Genomic DNA, 7,747 nt, shown 5'->3' on the forward strand with positions numbered 1-7,747 from the left:
TATATATATATATATATATATATATATATATATATATATATATATATATATATATATATATATATATATATATATATTTATATATATATATTTATATATATATATTATAATATATATACACACATATATATATATAGGTTATATATAGGAATCTATATGTGTCTATATATAGACACATATAGATTCTATAATGGTCTGATGCTTCCATCAGAAAATTGGGAACATCAAATGATCTGATATTCCTATCACTGAAAAATAAGAACAGCTAAAAAAATGAAATGAAAAAAATAAAAAAATAAACTATACTCATCAAATGAACAGTATGGTAAACAAAACAGCTCAATTTCAATGCAATGTCACACAAAATTATTAAATCGAAATGAAAATAAATTGAAATCTATGAAAATTCAAATTATCAATGCAATCGGAAATATTGAAATAATATCGCAACATAATATAGTGTGGGTTGCTCTTACATGCAACAGACGGTGCTGTTTTTCAAAAAAGGCATGGTTTTACCTGTCACAAGTGTGGCATCTATACTTATACTCACGAAATGAACGGTATGGTAAACAACATAGCTCAATTGCAATGCAATGTCACAATAACATTTAATAACAATAACATTTAAATATACTTTAAGATATAATCTAGAAGAAAATAAGAACATTGAAACGGTTCATGAACTCGATTTCAATAAAGGACACTATGGGAACTTTGAAAAACAGTTAATGAGTATAATTAGACAGACTTGATGCTAGGCAGAGGAGTAAATAATGAGATATATGGCAAATTTTGCAAAATATACGGCACACAAACATTCATACCCAAACAAAGCAAAATGCTAGGTAAGAACAAAGCAGTTGGCCCGTAGGGGAAAGGAGATACCCACAAGACTGGAATACAAGTCATTAACAAGCACACAAGTACTACACCACACAACAACCGCACTACTACCAGAACTGGACGAATCACTACCAAAACAACACATTGCACATCACTACCAAAACAACACAACACAACACAAGCATTGGCAAAGAATTATAGACCAGTTGCACTAACATCCTACATAATAAAATTATTTGAGAGTGATCAGGAGTCAGGTTACTAGTTTTATAGAGACCAATGACCTCCACAATCCAGGCCAACAAGGATTTAGAGCAGGAAGATATTGAAATACCTCTTACAGCTATCTATCATGTCCTCTACTTGTACAGTACAGCTACTTGACCATTACGACAAAATCACTGAGATATGAGATAATGATGACACTAACCTCATCTACTCAGACTCCAACCCACTCATATTAAATAATGATGTAAACAATAAATTAAAAAAAAATCCACTTATTAATGTCAACCAACAAACTCCCACTAAACATAGAAAGGACCTACAACATCTTACTTGGGAGCAAATCAACAAATGCAATTCATCTACAGTTACACAATGTTAACATCAGAAATAAAAAAGATGGTAAGTTCCTTGGTCTATACTTAGATCTGCCCGAAACGCTATGAGTGCTAGTTGCTTTACAAGAATGTATAACTTCAAGTCATTGTACTCTCCCCCAATGTACCTTCTTGTATATAAAGAAAAAATAAATAAATAAACAAACACATAATAAATCAATACTTACTAAATTTTGTCTATTATGTAGCAAAGAAGCAGGTCTACGGAAGGCTTTTCTGTTGAGTTCGAAGCCCAGATTACTCGTGGTCTCTGAAATAAGTTAAGATTATAAGTATAAAATTTATAAAACCAAATAATAAATCCGGTATTGCTCAATTTCAGATGCAGACGTACTGAATGATATATCAGACTGTCAGCATGGTATTCGATCTGGAAGGTCCAGTGTAACGAATTTACTCAGTTTCTATGATCGAGCCACAGAGATCTATAAAGAATTCTGATCAAGAAAGAGATCTAGGGGTGGTTTTAGATAGAAAACTATAACCTGAGGATCATATTAAGAACATTCTGCGAGGGGCCTATGCTACACTTTTTAACTTTAGAATTGCTTTTAAATACATAGGTCAAAAAGTTTTAAAAGTTTTAAAAGTTTTTTAAACCTCTCGTGTATCATGAGTGTGTTAAAGCTTCAGATGGTGCATTCAGATGATGAATATTACCTAGTTCCTTCATCTGGGAAGAATGAACACATATTGGTGCATTCGGATGATAAAAACTAACTACTGTAGTTTAATTGATCAACAGACTGTATATCATATGCAGACTGTATGTGGATCTGCGGGCCACTCCAAACAACAGCCTGGTGGACCAAGCTCCACTAGGCCTAAAGCACAAAGTGATATAGATGTGATAAAGAAACTAGGTCAAATGGAGGAGTAGGTCTGTATATTAAACAGCACCTGACGTGCACAGAGCTACTAAACTCAATGTGGTGGTAGAGTGGTGGGGGGGGGGGGAAACATTGCAGAAAAAAACAAAAATACAATTTGGTCAACAAAACAGCATTGTTTAAAATAGAAGACATGGGTTGACATTTTGGGGGTAAGGTAGGTTACATTGAGTTAATTAGTTAGTACTTAGTTTTTATCTTAAACTGGTTGGGAGAGGTACGGTGTTGCTGTGCTGGTGAAAGAACACCTAAAGGTAAATTAAATAATGATTGCGAATCCACAAGAAGTTGACATAATAGCGCTAGAGATCTGCAATCAGGATGATAAACTTTCCTTAAAGAATTTGACAAACACTTGCTGATAGGACATGAAGTAAATGAAATGTATGTCAAGTTTTGTGAAATATATGATAAAAGCACAACAAAATTTGTACCAAAGGAGAGATGCAGAACTAGGAAAAGGGGTTTGTTCAACAGAAATTGCGAGAGGGCCTGAGACCCAAACACACACAAATGGAATCAATATATATAGCAAGAGGCCAAACCCCCAAACATACAAGCGATGCAAAGATGCGAGAAACAGCAGCAGCATTAAGGAGAGGGACTTAAGGACCATAAATAAAGTGCGAAAATAAACTCCAGTAAATTTTTTTAACTACTCTCGACAGTGAAGAAAAACAAATATTCAGACGATTTGTGTTAGAATCATTAATCTTACACTTTCGGTCATATTCAACAACACAAATACATACACACACATTCCTGTTGCTGTAGCAAGTGAAGAATTACCCACACAGATCACAATAACGTGATGCATCAAATGAACAAATCCACAAGGGCCGTGACGAGGATTCGAACCTGCGTCCGGGAGCATCCCAGACACTGCCTTAATCGACTGAGCTACAACAGGGTAAAAGGGTTGAAACCGAAGTTCTACTGAACTTACTGGATCCCATAGCCTCTCCGAGGCACAAACCAGGCTTTTACACAACCCCCCCCCCCCTGCACCCGAGCTATGTCAACAGGCCGTTCTCCCTCTTCGCCCTTACATCATCACACACAGATCACAATAACGTGATGCATCAAATGAACAAATCCACAAGGGCCGTGATGAGGATTCAAACCTGTATCCGGGAGCATCCCAGACACTGCCTTAATCGACTGAGCTGCGACAGGGAAAAAGGGTTGAAACCAAACTTCTACTGAACTTCCTGGATCCTTTTACCCTGTTGTAGCTCAGTCGATTTAGGCAGTGTCTGGGATGCTCCCGGACGCAGGTTCAAATCCTCGTCACGGCCCTTGTGGATTTGTTCATTTGATGCATCACGTTATTGTGATCTCTGTGTGTGATGATGTAAGGGCGAAGAGAAAGAACGACCTGTTGACATAGCTCGGGTGCAGGGGGAGGGTTGTGTACAAGCCTGGTTTGTGCCTCGGAGAGGCTATGGGATCCAGTAAGATCGTCCTTCCTTTCTTCCCTAGAATCTGGATGTAGCAGGTGCTCAATTGTCAAAAGTGAAAAAAAATGGATTATTTAACATACACGCCATAGACCGGCTTGGGAAAAAAAAGTTCGTAAAACCCAGGGGCCATAGACCGGCTTGGGAAAAAAAAGTTCGTAAAACCCAGGGGCCATAGACCGGCTATGAAAGAAAATTTGAGAAAACCCTGGGGCCATAGAACGGCTATTTAATCCCCTGGAACGGATAATCATCTGTATCAAACCTTATTACAGGTAAAACCAGTAGGCAGTCTACTGTATTTTATCAAACCCTTATTAGAATAATAGATCTCGTAATAATTTTGCAAAAATAGTGGCATTTACTATTTTTAAAAGATTATTAAAAAATTTACTGATATGGTGCATTCGGAAGACAAACCCAATTTTTCACTTTTGACAATTGAGCACCTGCTACATCCACATTCTAGGGAGGAAAGGAAGGACGATCTTACTGGATCCCATAGCCTCTCCGAGGCACAAACCAGGCTTTTACACAACCCACCCCCCCCCCCCCCCCCTGCACCCGAGCTCAATTGTCAAAAGTGAAAAATTGGGTTTGTCTTCCGAATGCACCATATCAGTAAATTTTTTAATAATCTTTTAAAAATAGTAAATGCCACTATTTTTGCAAAATTATTACGAGATCTATTATTCTATAGAATAATGCATATAAATGCATATATGCATATAAATACAAAACAAGTAAATGTAAATAATTTTACCTTGCATCTAGATCCACCAAGCCTGTATGGCGCGCGTTTCAGTACTTCGGAAATCTAGAACTATCTTGAATCTCTAATCTGCAATGAAACAATACATATTATTGCACTTACCAAAACATGGATGAATGTAGAAAATACAGAACTATTAGCTGAATATCAAATAAATGGATTTAATCTATTTCACACAGATAGATATATTAGATATTATATTATATTCCTTTCCTCCCTAGAATCTGGATGTAGCAGGTGCTCAATTGTCAAAAGTGAAAAATTTGGTTTAATTAACATACACGCCATAGACCGACTTGGGAAAAAAAGTTCGTAAAACCCAGGGGCCATAGACCGGCTATGAAAGAAAATTTGAGAAAACCCTGGGGCCATAGAACGGCTATTTAATCCCCTTGAACGGACCTGTGCATGGACCAATGAGGCATCGAAAAAAAAACACGGGCCATAGACCGGCTTGGGAAAAAAAAGCTAGGTTAGGCTAGGTAAAAGCTAGGTAAAAAAGAAAGGAGCTAGGTTAGACTATGTATGTTTAAATCTCTGATTTAAACAGAGCCAGTGTTCAGTCAAATAACTGAATTTATCAAATCTTATCCTTGTATAATATACAAGCTGATGTGAGATCCCTGTCTACAGGAGGACTGGAACTTCTATCAACTAATCCATACATCAAACCTGTCCCTTACAGCCCACAATCTATCATTAGGAAAACCATGTGAGAAATCTTTAAGGAATTCTGATAAAGAAAGAGATCTAGGAGTGGTTCTAAATAGAAAACTATCACCTGAGGACCACATAAAGAACATTGTGTGAGAGCCTATGCCATGCATTCCAACTTCAGAATTGCTTTTAAATACATGGATGGCGAAATACTAAAGAAATTGTTCACCACTTTTGCTAGTCCAAAGCTAGAATATGCAGCAGTTGTGGGGTGCCCTTATTGGGGTGCCATCACATGTAAACCAACCAAGCCCACAAATACGTCAACATGGACCAGCATTACACAGTCTAACATACTCTGTCAGATGTAACAACTAAATTTGTGAATTCAAGACCTAATCTATTGCATAATACAGTGTTAGTACGAGAAAAACATTACTTACATTCGAAGCCGTGTTTTAAAATGGCGGCGGTCTTGTTGTACTGACGCTCCAAACTGTGTGTTCGTTTGCGTATGATGAACGTGTGACAATTTACTACAACAATTATTTAATTATTCTTATTCTTTATTTTACTATTTTTAGGGTACATGAAATTTCCAACTTATTTGCACACAATAATATAATTGCATTGTCATAACCTTTATATATTACGGAAAATACGATGACATGAACGAAGTCAAAGTGAAGTTGAAGTCAAAGTCATTCGCCGAACGTATTAGTCATTTTTTTTTTCCCAAACGATAGGGGATAACAAATCCACAGAGCATATAAGTGTACAGTAAAGTCAATTTTATTCAGGAAAGTACATACATAGTTGATTTACAAACATAATGTTGGATTTATAGATAGAGCTAGTGCATACAATACCTAAAGCCAATATAGTAGGCATATAGCATTTCAGGCAACCGGGCAGTATATATGGACCCCTTACTCAAATCTCTGAATATGTTAGATATTAAGTCCCTGCACATGCTCTCATGTGTATTTTATATATATAAAACGCTGCACTGTAATGTCAATCCTGACCCTAAAAGCTTCCTAGAAGGTTGTAACAGATCCCATGAGCACCACACCAGAAACAAATACCTATTTGATATTCCAAGAGTACGACTTAGTCAAACTAGAAATGCTCTACAAATCAAGGGACCTCGAATGTGGAATGACCTTCCCAATTATGTTAAAAACTGTACCTCTCCCAACCAGTTTAAGATAAATAAAGATAAATTTATAAGTTAAGAAAAATTCCACAAATCAACAACCCTGTTACTGACCCAGTATTTACCCAAGTCTTTCCTAAATCTAAACTTATTCAATTTATACCCATTGTTTCGTGTTCTATCGTGTGTTGACAATTTTAATAACCTATTAATATCCCCTTTGTTATATCCATTCAGGAAATTGTGGTTGATCTCGAACCCATTGATAATGTGACGACTTATACAGAATTTTGTAACTATATCATCAAGATTGTAACCAGCTTAGCTAAATGTAGTGTGGGGTTCAGTCCCTAAGCCCATATTTGTGCCTCTCTAACCATTTAGGTTACAGGGCAAAAACATAAAAACAAAGGTAACTGCAGAAGGCCTATTGGCCCATACCAGGCAGCTCCTATCTATAACAGATAAACACTAAGTACTACCTAATTAACTCAATGTAACCTACCTAACCACCAAAATGTCAATCCATATCTTTTATTTTAAACAATGCTGTTTTGTTAACCAAATTGTATTTTTACTCTTTTTCTGTCATGTTTCTCCCACCCCTGTTTTTTCCCTTTTTTCTTATTTTTTCTCAACATAATTCATACTTTAATTAGGCGGATCAGGACATCACCTGATCAAACACATCAAATATCGTTTGACCACCATCAAACACACACATTTCGTGTGTGTTTGACGCTCACTGATATGTACCAGCGTTGTTTTATATATGGTGCTATTCTATCTTACGCTTTGTTGCTCTTTTTTACCTACGGGCTCATAGAACATTCTATTGCGAAAACATTGGCACAAAAATGAATGACGTACATACAATAATAATGTCACGACAGTGAAATAATTATAAACTTTCAAAGCACTGTATCGCCCATGTGTCGTCTTGTCACCAATACTGGGTAACAGTTCCGCCACTTCCCACACTCTTGCGGGTGGGCAGCGACCATTATTCTACGTTTATATTCATATCACCGTGTTGGGAATTTCATTGCGAGTACATTGATACCAAAATTAACGCTGTAGGACAAGTGTGGAAGTGATAACAATCCCAAGAGTAAAAACATTTTGTTGCTCTTGGGCACTCACGGCAAGTCATCTACGTAGGTATTTGTTGGGTGCTGGTATTCATATAACTTTTGGTGACTGTTTTTGCTGATGTTCTTCTAGAGAATGTTATTGCGAACACGTTGGTACCAAAATGAAATACATAGCTCGAGAACTAAGGTCAGGAGAGTAAAAAGAGTATACACATTTTTGTTTTGACGCTTAATTAAGGTTATTGT

The sequence above is a fragment of the Procambarus clarkii genome, chromosome 51, assembly GCF_040958095.1.
Source record: "Procambarus clarkii isolate CNS0578487 chromosome 51, FALCON_Pclarkii_2.0, whole genome shotgun sequence".
Lineage (NCBI taxonomy): Eukaryota > Metazoa > Arthropoda > Malacostraca > Decapoda > Cambaridae > Procambarus > Procambarus clarkii.